This window comes from Bombina bombina, chromosome 11, assembly GCF_027579735.1.
Source record: "Bombina bombina isolate aBomBom1 chromosome 11, aBomBom1.pri, whole genome shotgun sequence".
NCBI classification, from domain to species: domain Eukaryota; kingdom Metazoa; phylum Chordata; class Amphibia; order Anura; family Bombinatoridae; genus Bombina; species Bombina bombina.
Window position 1 is genome coordinate 165,854,893 of NC_069509.1, and position 19,934 is coordinate 165,874,826.

General features: G+C 40.1%; 1 protein-coding gene across 1 annotated transcript in view; it reads left to right on the top strand.

The window, feature by feature from the left end:
* The window catches only part of LOC128641725 (uncharacterized), a 392,787-nt gene that overhangs the window by 110,918 nt on the left and 261,935 nt on the right, over positions 1–19,934 (top strand). The window lies entirely within an intron of this gene.

The window sequence follows — 19,934 nt, forward strand, 5'->3', positions numbered from 1 at the left end:
CTCGCCCTATGCGCTTGTTTTTCTTTTTTTCTTTTATAATTCTTTGTTTAGCTGGATCTCCTTTTGTCTGGGGAGTAGCTGTGTCACAGTTATTTCCTGTATCATTAACAGTTGTTGTTTGTAACCACGTTCAAGGAAATTATCAGACATCATCTGCATCTGTTGTGTCCTGTTTTCTTTATATGTATTGTTTTGTTTCTAAAGACCCTAATCATCTGTAATTTGATAATGGCCCTTGTGTGTGTGGTGAATAGTTCCTGGTAGCGTATAAAAGAGAATTCCTATCAGTTGAGTTGGTTTGGTGTATAAGGTAGTAGATAGTCCTCTGTCTTTTTTGTAAATCTTTAGATCTAGAAACTCAATTTGGTTTGGGTTACACTGCATTTTCAATCTGATGGGAGAATCTAGATGGTTGAGATTATTAACCCATTCTGTGAGTGCCTGGAAGCCCCCTTTCCAGATGAAGAATAAATCATCTATGCATCTTTTATAGATTGTTATATTCTCATTCTCAAAAATGCGCATTATCGTTACCTTGTAGTGTTCCATGTATAGGTTGGCATACGCCAGGGCTAAATTTGAGCCCATGGTGGTGCCAATCATTTGTTGGTAAAATCTGTGTTCAAAACTGAAGTAATTGAGTGTGAGGCAGAGTTCAAGTAGTCCCAAGAGGAATGTAGTAGGTGGACCAACGTATGGATTACGTGTGAGTGCTTACCGTATAACATTCAGTCCGTCCTCATGCGGAATAACCGTGTATAGACTGTTCATGTCCATTGTCAACAACAGATCAGTTTCCTCTATCCCGATGCCATTTTTAGCTGTTTGATAAGGTCCCCTGAGTCTCTCAGGTAGGAATCCATCTATAGTACCAGTGGTTTTAGATGTTAGTCAATAAACTGAGCCAGAGGTTGAAGGAGGGAACCACGGGCTGAGACAATGGGTCTACCCGAAATTCATCCTTGTTGATCCATTACATTGTTAGCCCTTCACTAAGCACTTGATCTATTAGCTGTTTTTTGTAGGATCCCGGGTCAGAGGTTTATATGTCCTACTATCATTCAGTTGGGTATGGATCTCCTCACTGTATTGTTGATAGTTCATAACAAATACTGCTCCACCTTTGTCCACTGCTTGGACAACAATCTGTGGGTCCATGGGTAATTATTTTAAAGCTTGTCTTTCAGCTTTTCGTATGGTTAGGTCTGCGGTTATCACAAAGGTCCACTTGTGTATCAGATGTTATTACTCTGGTATACATCCTGATACTGGCACTAGTGTTTACTGGCTCAAATATACTTTTGGGTTTGAAAAGTATCCTTGTCAGGTTAGGAAATGTCCAGAAGAAGACCCAAATGCTAGGGCGAACTTAAACAACACCCTTGCACTCTGAGTTTAATCCAGGACATGATCCTACGACAACCTCCAAAAAACAATGTACTCATGATATGTAGCAGGGTTATCCTGTGCCCAAAGTAATTCAAGATATCAGCCAGATAGACTTCTGAATAAGGAACTGGTTTCAGGAAATGTCTTCCACAGAATAAGGAGAGCAGGGATAGTCCACTTATACTCAGACAGAAGAAGGGTAAAACAAGAAACAGTTAATAATGCAGAAGTAGGTAATTTGTTATCAGGCAGTTTGAGGGTTAACACTGTGTAGTCAGTCTTTGCAGAGTTTGCAACAGGTAATCAGGCAGTTTGAGGGTTAACACTGTGTAGTCAGAACTTGCAGAGTTAGCAACAGGTAATCAGGCAGTTTGAGGGTTAACACTGTGTAGTCAGAACTTGCAGAGTTTGCTACAGGTAATCAGGTAGTTTGAAGGTTAACACAGATTAATCAGTACTTGCTGAGATTGGCAACAGAATATCAAGCAGTTTGAAGGTTTACACTGAATAAACTGTATTTGCAGAGTTGGAAACAGGTAAACATGCAGATTGAAAGTTTCCCAGAATAAACAGTATTTGCAGAGTTTGGCAGTACACTGTGTAGTCAGAACTTGCAGAGTTTGCAACAGTATATCAGGCAGTTTGAGGGTTAACACTGAATAGTCAGTCTTTGCAGAGATTGCAACAGGTAAACAGGTAGTTTAAAGGTTAACACAGATTAATCAGTACTTGCTGAGATTGGCAACAGGATATCAAGCAGTTAGAAAGTTTCACAGAATAAACAGTACTTGCATTGTTTGGAAACAGGTAATCAGGAAGTTGAAGTTTAACCCAGCATAGTCAGTCCTTGAAGAGATTGGCAACAGAAAAGCAGCAGTTAGAGAGATTCCACAGCGAATTCCTCACAGAAGCCACAAAGAGGAACAAACAAACGGGCACTGGAGAAACAGGAAGCCCGGAATAAAAAGCCAGGTCGTGACATCATCAGGAAGGGGCGGCTCGGACACCTGTCAATCAAGCACACAGAGAGGACTGCAGAGCTTCCCAGCGGCCGAGCGTGACAATCCTCTCCTGTTCATGGGTGTCATCCCCAAAGTGTTCTTTTAATTTCAGATACAGTTGGAATTTTTGGATATATTGGAATATCTCAAATGTATCACTCCTAAATGAGGGAATGAAGGTAAGTCCCTTGTTTAACAGACCCATTTCTGTATCCATGAGAGGTCAGTCGCTGATGTTGATTACATCTGATTGTGTTATCTGGGTGGTAGTGGGGGCTTGCCTCCGGCAATAGTTGCCCCTCCATGGGTGCAACCACAGTTTCTTACATTGCCTCCAGACCTGGTTGTTACCCCTAAAAAAGGTGCGCTTGTTTGTGGGGGACCTTAGCTATCCTGGGTGTTAGAGCGATAACCTGTATCTGAGTCTAATCCCGAAATGCTAACAATGGTGTTTAAATATCTAGATCTAAATTGCCATGGTCTCCTCAGTCTTTGTGGTCTTCTATAGGTATTGCCCAGGGTCCAAGTGTATACTCTCTTTTCTTTATAGTCAGTGTCCACTGTGATGATCTTATGATTTGTGAATGTCACAAGTTCCCTTTTAGAGTCATTCACTTGCTTTGTGAATTTATCCATCCATGTGTCAATGCTATCCTCATTGAGTATACTCACTTTGTTTGCGTTAAACTCCCTTTTTCCCTTCCTCACTGCAGCGAGCAGGGTGGTGCATTCCTCAATTACTAGGAGAATCAAGTCCAGCGAACATTTATTCAAAATTTGGCACCATTTCTGGCAAAAGCTCATATTGTTTCTGCCAATGGTAGGCATATTCTTAATCCTAAAGCCCCTAGGAATGTTATTTTTACAATAATACTTTGAAAGGTATATAGTGTGAAGTTCTAAGTCTGTCTCCCTCTTTTTTAGCCTGACAATGTGATTGTATAGATTTTGTGGGGACTCATCAGTCGTAGGTTCAGCATCTTCACTGTCCACCAAGATCCTCATAGCATCCTCTGGTGTGTAAGTGAAGGTTCTGGTGGTGACCTCATCATCCAGAATCTTTGTCACAGGTATTGTGTCCGTAGCTGCAGTCTCCTCCGTGGTGATTAAATCAGTGAACATAGTTATAATGCAACACTCAGGTGTGATCACCGTTCTGTGAGGTGTACACAAGTATTCAAGTGATGTGTAGAGAACTAGTAAAGACTCCACCTGGGTGGAGTCCACTGAGGGTTTGAGGACTAAAGTTCCAAAATTCAATGGTGGGTGCTAGATAAAAAGCTTCATTCAGTTGGGTATGGATCTCCTCACTGTATTGTAGGAGATATAAACCTCTGCCCAGGGATCCCACAAAAAACATCAAACAGACTCAGGGGTTCTTATCAAACAGCTGAAAATGGCATTGGGGATAGAGGAAACTGATCTGTTGGTGACAATGGATGTGATTAGTCTATTCATGGTTATTCCGCATGAGGACGGATTGAATGTCATACGGGCAGCACTCACATGTTATCCATACGTTAGCCCACCTACTACATTCCTCTTAAGACTACTTGAACTCTGCCTCACACTTAATTACTTCAGGTTTGAACACAGATTTTACTATCAAATGATGGGCACAGCCATGGGCTCAATTGTAGCCCCAGTGTATGCCAACCTATACATGGAACAGTACGAGGTATCGATAATGCGCATTTTTGAGAATGAGAATATAAAATATAAAAGAATATAAAAGAAACATAAATAATGTATTCTTCATCTGGAAAGGGGGTCCCAGGCATTTACAGAATGGGTTGAAAATCTCAACAATCTAGATTCTCCCATCAGATTCAAAATGCATTGTAAACCAAACCAAATTGAGTTTCTAGATCTAAAGATTATAAGCGATATGTAAGTACCAGAGATCGGATCTCTGGTTAATTTTATAAATATCCCCTAACTGGCCCCAAAATACTGTCTAGTGTAGTTTATTAAAAAATAAAGATGGCAGCATCTTTAATTTTTAATAAAATTACTGCACTAGGCAGTATTTTGAGGGTAAAGTTGGCAGGGGTGGGCTGAAAAAAAACGAGCACTGAAAAGTGCATTTACATTCCTGTCTATGGGAACTATGTGCCTCTTTAAGCGCTTAACATTTCTCTTCTTGTGATATATATATACATATATATATATATATATATATATATATATATATGTGCTTATATACATATATTTATGTGGTAATTTGTGTATATATACCCATATTAACACATAAATATATATGTATATCAGCATATACATATATATTTATATTTGCTGCCATCGCTGCGTGATTTACCTCCTTCACTGGCGCTGAAGTTCTGATGCCGTTTCTGACGGCATCAGAACGAGACTCCCATAGAAGCCTATGGAAGCACACACTCTTGTGTGCTCAATGCTTCCCAGCGATGCAAACACGAGTTCACGTTCACATTTTTTTTTTACTTGTAATACAAGAGCACATTCGCGTATGCTGGTACTACACAGTGGAGCGCAAATATCCCTTTCATTAAAGCGATATTTAGCGCTCCACTTGTAATCTGGCCCATAAGTGCAGCACCCCACAAACTGCTATATACAAAATAAGAAAAAAAAAGAGCACACAAGGCAAGACTCAAGTGAAAGGTTTTAATTAAGAACATACACACGCAAATGCTATTGCACTTACTAGAAATATATAATAAAAAAGCATTCAGGTGTAGCGTTCACTTCGCTGCATTCCTCGTCGCTCACTGTGGGCTGAGATGAAAATGCCTCCTGCTGTTGTAGCCGTAAGTGTCTGACAGGGTTTTCCCGGAGACCCTGATAGTCTACTTAATGACTTGTGGTGACAAGGTAGCTTTGATAGTGGCGTCTGTAACCTGTCAGCTGATACCTGACGCGTTTGCCCCGGTCAACGGCCGGGCTTTTTCAAAGGTAAAATAGACGGATGTCTAGAAAAATGCGCCCTTTGTATTTAAAGGGCTCTCCACCATACAGAGCTGGCGGGTTTGTCTGCTTACTACCAATCATATTAATCTGATCTACACATATATCAGTAAGCTTACGGTTGCGGTAGTGCATTGTTTTGATGTAATAGGTAAACCCATATTATACATTTGATACATAATTTATTATTATTATTATTATTATTATTATTATCAGGTATATGTAGAGCGCCAACAGATTCCGCAGCGCTGTAAACATAGTCGGTGTACAGGATAGCTTTTGTAGGGGTCAGGTGGGTAGAGGGCCCTGCCGAGAGTTGCACTGTTTTAGTCGGCTCTTATGAAGCGATCTGCAAACAGCTGGGCCCATAGGCTCACATTCTAAGGGGTTCAAGGGGAAAGCAATGGAGTTAGGAAAGGTTACTGTTGGTTGTATACATCCCTGAATAGTAGAGTTTTTAGGGAGTGCTTGAAGCTGTTAAAATTAGGGGAGAGTCTTATGGAGCGAAGCAGGGAATTCCACAAGATGGGGGCCCGTCTGGAGAAGTCCTGTAAATGGGAATGTGAGGAAGTAACAAGAGAGGAGGAGATCCTGAGCTGATCGAAGGGGACGGGAGGGAGAGTATCTAGAGACAAGTTCTGAGATGTAGGGGGGAGCAGTGCAGTTGAGAGCTTTATATGTCAGGGTGAGGATTTTATGTTTAATCCTAGAGGCAAGAGGAAGCCAGTGAAGGGATTGGCAGAGAGGTGCAGCAGATGAAGAGCAACGAGTAAGGAAGATGAGCCTGGCAGAGGCATTCATAATGGATTGTAAAGGAGCTATGCGGCAGCTACATTTGATACATAATATAATAAATACTATAATAAATAAAAGATAAAAAGATTATCTCAAAAAACGATAAAAAGATCTATGGTCTTGATACATAATGAACAGAACTATGCTAAATATGCAAAAATTACAAATATGCTAAGGAATAACATTTCAATGCAATTAAAATGAAGTTTAAAATGTAACACATAAATACACTAAAATTACTATATGCTAAAAATATGCTATTACAAAAATGTATACACAAATGTGATAACCTATATTACAGTGCCTATCAAATTTATAATGAGTCTATTATACTCAGAATCATTGATATTAATTGATATCTTAACATTAATTGAGACCCAATGCTACAGTGTTTATCATATTTATATAAATCTGATATGTTTAAACTTCATATTTGGATAATTGATGTCCAAAATATATAGAGCACCTATTCTATTGTTGATTGTGTTGTATAAAGGATGATTTTATATGAATGCTGCTACATCTATATCTATATTTAAACCCAATGGTTGTAATGTTTGAAGTTTGTATATCCACTTCGTTTCAAGTTTCCTCCATTCTAATAATCGATTTGGTTTTGATAATGAAACACAATCTATGACTTGAACATTTAGAGAGCTAGGGGTATGTCCATGACACTCTAAAAAATGCTTAGGAACACTATGATTAGTCATTTTTTCTTTGATATTATAAATATGCTCATTTACTCGCCGTCTAATCATACGTTTTGTGCGACCTACATATAATAGGCCACACCCACATTGTAATAAATAAACTACATATGTAGAGTCACAATTACTTCTAAAGTTGATGTTGAATGTTTCTGTAGACCCAATGTTTGGAAATGTTGGTGCTTTATTAATATGTTTACACATGTTACATCTGGTTTTACCACATTCATGTTCCCTTTCCATTCACTTAACCAGTTAGCTCCTGCCTTACTATTTCCATTTCTTTTTTGTTTATGACAGTTTTAAGTTTGCTTGGGGCAAGTATATTTTTAAGACTCATGCCTTTCCTGTACGTAATGATGGGTTTAACATATAGGTGTGGCCCTAACACAGGATCAGATTTTAGTAATGGCCAGTGTTTCTTGAGAATCTTCTCTACATACTTAGAGCCTTCATTATATGTTGTAATAAACCTTGGTGGATCTGCTTTATTCAATTGTGATTGTAAAAGTTTGTTATGTATGTGTGACCCTATTAGTTCCTGCCCTGGTTTTTCCTTTGTAAAGAAAGAATTTCTATCTTTAGATATAGCTTTACATTTGGCATCTTGCATAATGTCCTGACTATACCCTTTTTCTAAATATGTATTTTCTAAAATTTGTGCTTCAACTTCAAAATCAGCTGTATGGGTACAGTTTCTCTTAATACGCAGAAACTGACTATAGGGGACATTATTTATCCAACACTTTTTATGTGCACTTTTGGCCTGGATATAACTATTACAGTCTGTGTTTTTCCGATGATTCTTAACTGCCACTCTACCTGTAGTATCCTTAAACAAGACTAAATCTAAAAATTCTATCTGTTGCTCTAAGTGTGAATTGGTGAATGTTAAGTTAAAATTATTATTATTTAAATGGGCCATAAACTTCTCAATTTCCTCAATTCCCCCTCGCCTGCGCATAATAATATCATCTATATACCTGGCATATGATAATATATTATTTAAATTGGGGTAATTCCGCCATATGTACATGTTCTCAAAAGCATTTACATATAAATTTGCGTATGATGGGGCAAATGTTGTCCCCATCGCTGTTCCCCTTGTTTGTAAATAATATTTGTTTTGGAACATAAAATAGTTGTGATGAAGGATAAAATCAATACACTCAGTTAGAAATAGTATATGTTCTGTAGGAATAGTCCATTTTAGTAATTCCTCCTTAATTTTCTCTATACCATTATCGTGTGGGATACAGGTATAGAGTGCAGCTAATTTTTAATAAAATGACTGCACTAGGCAGTATTTTGGGGGTAAAGTTGGCAGGGGTGGGCTGAAAAAAAAAACAGCACTGAAAAGTGCATTTACATTGCTGTCTATGGGAACTGTGTGTTCCCTCTAAATATATATATATATATATATATATATATATATATATATATATATATATATATATACACATACATATATTTATGTGGTAAATAATGTGGTAATATGTGTATATATACACATATTAACACATAAATATATATGTATATCAGCATATACATATATATTTATATTTGCTGCCATCGCTCCGTGACTTACCCCCTTCACTGGCGCTGAAGGTTTGATGCCGTCTCTGACGGCATCAGAACGAGATTCCCATAGAAGCCTATGGAAGCACACACTCTTGTGTGCTCAATGCTTTCCAGCGATGCAAACACGAGTTCACGTTCACATTTTTTTTTACTTGTAATACAAGAGCACATTCGTGTATGCTGGTATTACACAGTGGTGCGCAAATATCCCTTTCATTAAAGCGATATTTAGCGCTCCACTTGTAATCTGGCCCATAATGTGCAGCACCCCACAAAATGCTGTTGGATTAACAACAGGTATGTTTTTATTTTTTAATGTTTACATTTTTGATACACCAAACATCAATAGATTTACAATTATTTTTACCTTATATTTTTGTTTTATAAACAAATTTTGTATACAATACAAATAATAAAAACAATGACACCTTTTTATTTTTTAGTGGACACTATTCAAAACTTAGGAACAGCTCTGATATCTTCCTCACAAGGTAATTATTTTTATCTAATTAATTGTTACCTGGATATACCTAATTAATGTGTTTGATTATAATAAATGTTATTTTTTCAATTTTAATTTTTATTTACATGATGGAATTTTCCGTTTCAACACATTAATTGCCATTTTATTAATGCAAATAATTATAAAAGGACAGTATAAAACTGTATGTAACTATCAGCTACTTGTTTAAATATTAATCTACTTTGTTTTGTAATGTTTTTAAATATAGATAACACCTTTAATAGCCATTTTCAAACTTAACAAAAAAATGTTATATTAATATATATATTACCAAAATCATTAATCTAATTTAAATAACTTTTCACACTAAGAAGCTGATTTATCGAGCCGTCAATCGGCCCCAATGCATCTGTTTCCATGCGAGTCTTTAGGCGAGTCTCCCTGGAAACAGGAATTAAGAAGCAGTGATCTTAAGACCGCTGCCCCTTAACTCGTCCACCACCTCTTAGGTCTGATTGGATACGATCAGGTTAATTGACACCCCTTGCTAGCGTCCGATTGTCTGCAAATGTGCAAGGGGCGGCATTGCACAAGCATTTCACTAGAAATTCTTGTGTAACGATAAATGCTGACAGGCCCTTTAGGAACTTCATATGTGCCATACAGTTAACATTATGCTTATCATGAGTGAACACTAAGGGAATTTATCAAGCTCAGTATGGAGCTTGATGCCCCATGTTTCTAAAGACCGCTGCTCCATAACCTGTCCGCCTGCTCTGAGGCGGCAGACAGAAATCAACCCGATCGTATATAGACACCCACTGCTAGCGGCCGATTGGCCATGAATCTGCAGGGGGCAGCATTGCACCAGCAATTCACAAGAACTGCTGGTGCAATGGTAAATGCCGACAGCGTATGCATTTATCGATGTGCGGCAGACATGATACGCTACATCGTATCATGTCCGATTGCACATTAATAAATATACCCCAATAAATCTATTAACCCCTAAACCACCAAACCCCACAATGCAAATAACTCATCACTAAGCCCCCTAACCTAACACCCCCTAAATTAACCCCATTACATAAATTAAATGAATCCAAAATTACAATTAAAATAAAAAACATTAGAACAGCCAATAGGATTTTAGTAGCTCTCATCCTATTGGCTGATTTGAATTTGAAGAATCAAATTAGCCAATAGGAATGCAAGGGACGCCATATTTAATCATGTACCTTAAATTCACTATTAAGTGTACGCCGGCGATTGTACGAAGAGGATCCTCCACGCTCCATGGTTCTGCGGTCACCGGTCTTCAGTTCAGAGGTGGGTGGTCTTCAGTTCCGCGGTCCTGGATGAAGATAGAAGAGGTCATCGCGTGGAAGAAGACTTCCCTGCCGGACTTCAGGAACCGGTCGCCGCTTGGAAGAAGACTTCACCGCTGGACTTCAGGAACCGTGAGTACCTATCTGGGGGTTAGAGATAAGCGCTTTTTTTAAAATATTTTTTTATTTTTTAGATTAGGGATTTTGGGCAATTTAAAAAGTGCATTACAAGAGCTGAATGCCTTTTTAAAGGCAATGCCCATACAAATGCCCCTTTGGGGCAATGGGTAGTTTAGTATTTTTTAGTGTTATTTTTTTTTGTTTTGGGGGGTTTAGTGAATGGGAGGTTTTAGTATTTTTTTAAGGAAAAGAGCTGTTTAACTTAGGGCAATGCCCTACAAACTGCCCTTTTAAGGGTTATTTGTAGTTTAGTATTAGATTGGGGGGTGTTTTTATTTTGGGGTGGCTTTTTTATTTTCATAGGGATTAGGTTTAATTTTTTTATTTGTGATAATCTTGTTTATTATTTTATGTAATGTAAGACTTTTTTATTTTCTGTAATTTTAGCTTAATTTAAACTAAGTTTTTTTATTTGTAAAGTAATGTTAGTTTTTTTATTTTAATTGTAATTTAGGATTAATTTAATTTATGTAATGAGGTTAATTTAGGAGATGTTAGGTTAGGGGGCTTAGTGATTAGTTATTTACGTTGTGGGGTTTGGCGGTTTAGGGGTTAATAGATTTATTAGGTTAATTGCGATGTGGGTAATTGGCGGTTTAAGGGTTAATAGTTTAAATAGATAGTTTGTGTTGTGGGGGGATGGCGGTTTAGGGGTTAATGAGTTTAATAGATACTTTGCGGTATGGAGGTTGGTGGATTAGGGGTTAATACATTAGTTATTGCGGTGGGGGGGTTGCAGTTGAGAGGTAGATATTGCTCATGCGCTAGGTGCTTGATTTAATTCTATCAGCGACCGACGGGTAAAATATACGGCGCCGTACTTGTATGCGGCGCCGTATATGCGATCGAGTGTAGTGTAAGGTCAGGTTACCTTAGTAGCCTATTAATGTTTTAGAAATCCGGCATTGGGTGGAATTGTTAACATAAAGAGGTCTGGGGGTGGTGTGAGTGCTAACTACGTGGTATATGCTTGAATCCCTGTGTAGTCTAGTAAATCTCCAAATACAGACTAATGATGAAAGAAATATAGAGAATGTGAAAACAAGGGGTAATAATTAATATAAAGGTAATATAATGAGTAATATAAAAAAAAAGGATCAATTAAAAGGAAATATCAAATAAAGGCTTAGATTGAATGAATTATAAAAGATAAATTTAATTGGAGGTATATATCAGCAGTATGTAAACAACAGTATAGACAATGAATTTAGACAATTAATAACATATATATATATATATATATATATATATATATATACGATGCCGGCATCAGTTAAAAAATGATAAAAATAGCTAGACAAACAATTTGTCTAGAACAAATCGTTTTTTAAAAAAGAAATGTCAAAATAGTGATAACCCAATCTAGATCTCAAACAATTGGCAGCTAATTGGTAACACAATATTTCAACCTAAAAAATAAAAACAGTAATACAATTACGTGTTTTAGATTAAAAATGCTTACAAATTGAGCGGTTATAGGTGAGTATAATAACCGATTAGGATCCAAACAATTCTAAGAGCCAGGGCGGATAAAATACAAGCCGGGTATTATGTCCGTTAGAGAAAATTGTGAATGAAAGCTGTGGATTGTGACGTCACGTCACATGACTTATAGAAATGGTCCAATGGTAACAAACAGACTGAACACAATGTTATTTTGAAAAGGTACCGGTGAAAAAGAAAAACTTTGTGTCAATCTGTATATCTTAGTATAATGATGTCAGAAATACTTGCAGATATCGGATAGTTTTCCTCAGATTTGTAGTAAAAGTTAGTCTATCAGCTGTTCGTAACAGCGCAGTGTTTGTGGGTCCGTCTTCTGTGATCCGTCTTCTGTTTGAAGGAACCTCCAGGCAATGTTTTATCCCCTGTAGAACAGTGTTAGACAGAAGTTCTTGCAATAGATGGTAATGTTATAATGAAAACAAAGTGTAAGATGCAGGCACACAGGAATTAGTCATATGTCTATCTCACATCTTTACAGGTTCATCTCTATCTCTATAATTAATTTAGAGATAGACATATGAATAATTCCTGTGTGCATTACTCTATACGCTAATTATAGCCATCTGACACTCCTTATTACCAGCATACGGCGGCACCTACACAGGTTCATCTCTATCTCTCTAAACATATCCTGAGATAGACATATGACTAATTCCTGTGTGCCTGCATCTTACACTTTGTTTTCATTATAACATTACCATCTATTGCAAGAACTTCTGCCTAACACTGTTCTACAGGGGATAAAACATTGCCTGGAGGTTCCTTCAAACAGAAGATGGATCACAGAAGACGGACCCTCTAATGCAGATGTGTAGTGTGAAGATGAACTTGTGTGCACATACAGGAATCCTCAAAATCCTGGTGAACTCTCAGAGCACCAAAAGAGCACAAGCTTCTGTATAGAAATAGCAAACTGTTCTATTCAATAATGTGCTTCATAACTTTTTCTTCCGGCGAGCCTGAAGGCTCGAGCGGAAACAGGGGCATCAAGCTCCATTTGGAGCTTGATAATTCGACCCCAATGACACAAAACATTTTTTATTCTACAAGGTATTTTGAAATATTGCAGATGGGTGAAATGGAAGCAATGTGCTTTCCATACGTAGGGGCCGATTTATCAGCATACGCTGTTGGCATTTAACATTGCACAGCCAGTTCTAGTGAACTGCTTGTGCAATGCCGCCCCCTGCAGATTCGCAGCCAATCGGCCACTAGCAGGGGGTGTCAATCAACCCGATCGTATTCAATTGTGCGGATTGATGTCCGCAGCCTCAGAGGCAGCGGAGGAGTTAAGAAACAGCGGTCTTAAGACCGCTGCTTCTTAACTGCTGTTTCCAGCTAGCCTGAAGGCTCGTGCCAAAACAGGGGCATCAAGGGCCATTCGGGCCTTGATAAATCGGCCCCTTAAGGTCAATTGCCCAGACAGAGATATCACATTTTCATATTGATTTAAATATAAACATATAACAAAACAATACATTTTGTATAAACAAAAACAATAATGTAAAAAGGCAATATGAGATAAGCCACGTACAATTAATTTATGACAATATGCTAAATGAAGTTAAAGCCATGTATTTTAAAATAATAAAATATTCATATACTAGTCCTAAAGCCCGTTCACACGGGCCATTTTTTGCAGGGTACAGCGGTCCCACCCCTTGCGCTCTCTCCCTGCCCCTCTCTTTTGCTCTCTCTCCCCCTCTCTTTTGAGATCTCTCTCCCCCCCTCTCTTTTGAGCTCTCTCTCTCTCCCCCCTATCTTTTGCGCTCTCTCTCTCTCCCCCCTCTCTTTTGCGCTCTCTCTCTCTCCCCCCTCTCTTTTGCGCTCTCTCTCTCCCCCTCTCTTTTGCACTCTTTCTCCCCCCTCTCTTTTGCGCTCTCTCTCTCCCCCCTCTCTTTTGCGCTCTCTCTCCCCCCTCTCTTTTGCGCTCTCTCCCCCCTCTCTTTTGTGCTCTCTCTCTCCCCCCTCTCTTTTGCGCTCTCTCTCTCCCCACTCTCTTTTTGCACTCTCTCTCTCCCCCTCTCTTTTGCGCTCTCTCTCTCCCCCCTCTCTTTTGCGCTCTCTCTCCCCCCTCTCTTTTGCGCTCTCTCTCTCCCCCTCTCTTTTGCGCTCTCTCTCACCCCTCTCTTTTGTGCTCTCTCTCACCCCTCTCTTTTGCGCTCTCTCACCCCTCTCTTTTGCGCTCTCTCACCCCTCTCTTTTGCGCTCTCTCTCCCTCCTCTTTTTTGCGCTCTCTCTCTCTCCCCTCTCTCTCTCTCTCTCTCTCTCTCTCCCTCTCTCTCTCCTCTCTCTCTCCCCTCTCTCTCTCTCTCTCTCTCCCTCTCTCCCCCCTCTCTCTCTCCCCCCTCTCTTTTGCGCTCTCTCTCTCCCCCCCTCTTTTGCGCTCTCTCTCCCCCCCTCTTTTGCGCTCTCTCTCTCCCCCCCTCTTTTGCGCTCTCTCTCCCCCTCTCTTTTGCGCTCTCTCTCACCCCTCTCTTTTGTGCTCTCTCTCACCCCTCTCTTTTGCGCTCTCTCACCCCTCTCTTTTGCGCTCTCTCACCCCTCTCTTTTGCGCTCTCTCTCCCTCCTCTCTTTTGCGCTCTCTCTCTCTCCCCTCTCTCTCTCTCCCTCCTCTCTCTCTCCCTCCCCTCTCTCTCTCCCTCCCCTCTCTCTCTCCCTCCCCTCTCTCTCTCCCTCCCCTCTCTCTCTCCCTCCCCCTCCCCTCTCTCTCCCTCCCCCTCCCCTCTCTCTCTCTCTCTCTCCCTCCCCCTCCCCTCTCTCTCCCTCCCCTCTCACTCTCCCTCCCCTCTCACTCTCCCTCCCCTCTCTCTCTCCCTCCCCTCTCTCTCTCCCTCCCCTCTCTCCCTCTCCCTCCCCTCTCTCTCTCTCCCTCCCCTCTCTCTCTGTAATGAATTAATTCACGGTATCAATTCAATCCTTTGTATGGATCACAACTGTGGATGATAGGTTTTGTATCACTTAGCTGTAAATTAACATATGGATAAATGTTAATTTTAGGGCACAAAGTGAGTTTATTTTGAATTCACAAACTTGGATTAATCTGTGAATAGGTGAAGAATCTCTCACTATGTTTATACTTGCAAATAATAAAGTATAAATTTCCACACTGGAAAAATAGCAATGAAGATTTTATGCTGGTAATATAATTCTAAGTACAGCCAAAATGTTTAGGAAACCACTGAGACCACACTACCTGCATATAGAGATTAGCAGGAAAATGTTCTGTAGCAGCAGAGTGTGTGAATCAGTGAGACAGGCTGAGACAGAATGGTAGAACAGCTGATATGAAATCTGCTTGTAAGCTGAGCCGTCTGGAATAGTTGTGATGTCACTGCTTAGGAATGTCTTGCTGTGAGCAGCTCCGTGTTTGCTGAAACTTGCAATGCAGACTGGCAGTTGAATTAGAGGTAAACAGCTTACCGGGAATTGTAACAGTATCAATCTTGCAAATTGTGACAAGCAGGTCACGCTGTTGTAGTGTCAATAAATCACTTGATAAACTTCAGCAGTAGCGGAGCAGAAGTAGCAAGTTCTGCCTAGGCAGAAAGCAATCCAGTTTCCTTGTAGAAATTCAGGTTAAAGATTTAGGAATAAACTTTCTAAGGTTTGAAATAGCTGGAGCACAAAACATGTGCAGGGAGCTCAGTTAGGTTGATTTCTTAATCACTAAGCACCTGGCTGGCCTCAAGAGTAACTTTAAATAGGGTAAGGGGTTGGCCTGAGTTTGTAAAGGTGGTATAGAGAGATTACAGCCTTTCTGTAAAGGTGGAACAGAATTCCTGACAGAATGCCCCCTTCAGGCATGCCGTCCCACGGCTTGCATGCGTGGTCTTTCGGGATTCCGTCGATGGAACTGAGAGATAAGTCTTGGGGCATTGACATGGTTAACGGGTTCCCATGTGTCCTCGTCAGAGGAATATCCTTTCCACCTAACCAGGTACTGAAGTTGACCCCTGTTGATGCGTGAGTCTAGTATGTTTCCAACTTCATAAATATTATCCTCTAGAATTTGTGTTTTTGGAGGTAATACTTGGGTGCTGTTAATAGCTGCTGGTTTTAGTGAGGATACATGAAAAGTGGGATGTATACTTAAAGATGAGGGTAAGCGAAGGGTTATAGCATTTTGATTGACGACTTTAATAATCTGGAAGGGTCCAACAAACAGAGTAGCTAACTTCTTACTGGGAAGTTGTAGTTTTAGATTTTTCGTGGAAAGCCAGGCCCAATCTCCTATGGAATATTGTGGAGAAGGTCTTCATCTGAGGTCGTAGTACTTCTTTTGTACAGCTTGAGCTGTCTGGAGGTTTTCTTGGAGTAACTTCCAATTCTCGTGTAAATGGTCAGCTAAATCTTCAACGTTTGGGTTACAACAGGATTCCGTTGTTGTTAAGACCATCTTTGGGTGAAATGCGTAATTTGCGTAGAAAGGTGTCATTTTACTAGAGGAGTTAAGGGAGTTGTTGTAAGCAAATTCAGCTAGAGAGAGGTATTTATTCCAATCCCCCTGATGGTAGGCACAGTAACACCTCAAGTACTGTTCAAGCCACTGGTTTAATCGTTCAGTTTGGCCATTAGTCTGGGGGTGGTAAGCAGTACTATAACGATGGTCGATTTGGAGTTTCTGGCATAAGTTTCTCCAAAAACGAGAGGTGAACTGCGTGCCTCTATCGGTGGTGAGAATCTCTGGAATTCCATGGTACTTTACTACATTATCAATGAATAACTGAGCTGTTTCGGCTGAGGTTGGGAGTTTGTGGTGGGGTACAAAATGAGCCATTTTAGTGAGGAGGTCAATTATAACCAAGACTGTATTCATTCCGGCGGAAGTAGGTAATTCAACAATGAAGTCTAGGCCTAAGTGAGTCCAAGGTCTTCCAGGGACTGGTATTGGCATGAGTAATCCATATGGGGGTCTTTTTTCGGATTTTGATGTAATACATCTAGTACAAGCCTGTACATAGAGGCGAATCTCCGGAGCCATTCCTGGCCACCAGTAAGCCCTACTTATTAGCTCTTGAGTTCTCTGGATCCCAGGGTGTCCAGAGAGAGGAGTATCATGATGTTCTCTAATGATGTATTGTCTTAAAGTAGTCGGAACATACAACTTATTTTGTTTGTAGTAGAGACCATCCGATCCTATACGTAGATCAGGTGGAAGTTCCTGTTCAGTTTGCAAGGCTTTTTTAAACTTGGTAGCTGTGGTGGTAATGCTTCCAATGTATGAGTCGTGTGGAATTATAGCCGAAGGGGTTTCGCTACAATCGGGTTTAGGGTCTCTACGGGATAAAGCATCTGCCTTACCATTACGAGAGGCTGGCCTATATACTATCTGAAATAGGAATCTACTGAAATAGAGACTCCACCTCACTTGTCTTGAGGAAAGAGTCTTATTCCTTTGTAAATATTCCAAATTTCTATGGTCTGTATACACTATTATTGGTAGTTGAGTTCCTTCTAGTAGATGTCTCCAAGTCTCGAAAGCTCTTTTGATGGAGAGAAGTTCCTTTTCGCCTATGGGGTAGTTTCTTTCGGCGGGGGACATCATCTTGGAAAAGAAGGCTATCGGATGTAATGGATGCATTAGGCTTTTTCTCTGAGAAAGAACTGCTCCCAAAGCATAATCAGATGAGTCTACTTCGAGGAAGTATTGGAGATCAGGATTGGGGTGATGTAAAATGGGTGCTGATGTAAAAGAGGATTTCAGATATTCAAATGCTTCTGCTGCCTTTTCATTCCAAAGAAATCTGGAAGTGCAACCAGTAAGCGAGGTCAATGGTTTAGCTATACCAGAATACCCTTTAATGAATTTTCGGTAGTAATTACTAAACCCTAAAAACCGCTGTAGATCCTTGCGGCTTTGTGGGGTAGGCCAGCTCTTTACCGCTTCTACTTTGTCTTGTTGCATTTGAATGCCCTCGGATGAGATATTGTATCCCAAGAAGGAGATCTTTTCAGCATGGAATATACATTTTTCGGCCTTGGCATATAATCGATGTATTTGAAGTCTGGATAGAACCCAGCTGACGTGTTTGATATGGTCTTGTAAATTCTGGGAATAAATGAGAATGTCATCCAGATAGACCACTACACATATGTCAAGGAGATCCCTGAAAACATCATTGATGTAATGCTGAAAAGTTGCAGGAGCATTACATAATCCAAATGGCATAACCAGGTATTCGTATAGGCCATATCTCGTTCTAAACGCAGTTAACCATTCATCTCCCTCTCTTATGCGAATGAGGTTGTAGGCCCCCCTGAGGTCCAATTTGGTGAATATCTTAGCTTGATGGAGTCGCTCAATAAGTTCAGGAATTAAGGGGAGTGGATACCTGTTTTTAACGGTAACTTTATTGAGCTCTCTATAATCAATGATCGGACGTAGTGATTTATCTTTGTTTCTAACAAAGAACATACCAGCTGCCGCAGGAGACACGGACGGCCTGATGAACCCTTTTTTTAAGTTTTCGTCTAAATAGCCTTTTAAATGTGCTAATTCAGGTTGGCTTAGAGGGTAGAGATGACCATGTGGTATTACTGAACCAGGTTTCAGATCTATAGGGCAGTCATAGCTACGGTGTGGAGGTAGTGTTTCTGCCTCCCTCTTACTAAATACTTCGGTATATTGTGAATATACTTCAGGTATATCTGTAGTTTGTTCAGCTATGTGGATGGTATGTGTTGAATGGTAACAATTTGTTTTACAATGAGAGGAGTTCAAAGTGACTTTTAGGGTTTTCCAATCTATGGAGGGTTCATGGAGACGTATCCACTGAATACCTAGAACGATTGGAAAAAGAGGAGAAGGTAAAACATCAAATGACATGTATTCGAAATGGCAGTTTTGAGTGGTAACCATTAAAGGAACCGTGTGGTGTGTTATCGGACCGCTAGCTATGTATGTACCATCCACAACACGAATGGAGACAGGAGAGCTTTTTTTTTCAAGTGGTATTTTATTTGCCTTAACAACCTCTATGTCTATATAATTCCCATGTGCCCCAGTGTCGAGAATGGCCTCAGAAGATAGGCGTCTACGGTCCCACTGCAAAGAGAGAGAGATGAAACAATAATTGGGTTTGTTCTGCTGTGAGGTAGTACAATTGGTTAGCAGACACTTACTTTTCTTGTTTTTCAGAAGAATGGGGCAGTCCTTGACTGAATGTGCTGGACTAGCACAATAAAGACACAACGAGAGAGTTTTTCTTCTTTGCTTTTCCTCAGTAGACAGAGGACCCCTCAAGAGCCCTATCTCCATTGGTTCCTGAGATGTCCCACCACTGCCTACGGGTACTGCGGAAGTGGGGGTCTTACGATAAGTAGGTTCTGGACCATGGCGTTCAGACTTCCTCTCCCTTAGGCGCCTGTCTATTTGCATAGATAATCTCATCAATGCTTCCAATGTGTCAGGTAGCTCCACTCTGGCAAGCTCATCTTTAACACTATCAGAGAGTCCCAGTCGGAATTGATTTTTCAAGGCTACCCTGTTCCATTGAGAGTCCGTTGAATACTGTTTGAACTCAGTAATATACTGTTCAACTGGTTTCGTACCCTGTTTGAGGGCTCTCATCTTTGTTTCTGCTGTAATCTGTGAATTTGTATCAAGGTATAGCTCATCCATGGCCTGAAGAAAGTCTGGGAGAGAGAATAGAATGGGGCTGTTAGATTCATAGTATGAGTCCGCCCATATCCTGGGTTCTCCTCGCAGATAGGAGATCATAGTCAAAACCTTTAAATGGTCGGTGGGATAAGTCTTTGGTTTGAGTGTGAAAGTGAGCAAACAGGCATTTTTGAACTGACGATAAGTTCTTCTGTCCCCAGAGAATAAATCAGGACTGGATATTTGTGGCTCAGGATGAGTGTCTTGTGATGGTGTTTTGTGTCCTATGGAATCTCTAATGACCTTTCTTAGAGTTTCATTTTCTATTTGTAAACTGTTCATAGCTTGACCTAATTGGTCCACCTTCTGTGACAGTTCATAAACCACCTGTGGTAAATCCACTGGATCCATCTTAGGTGCTTAGTGATTCTG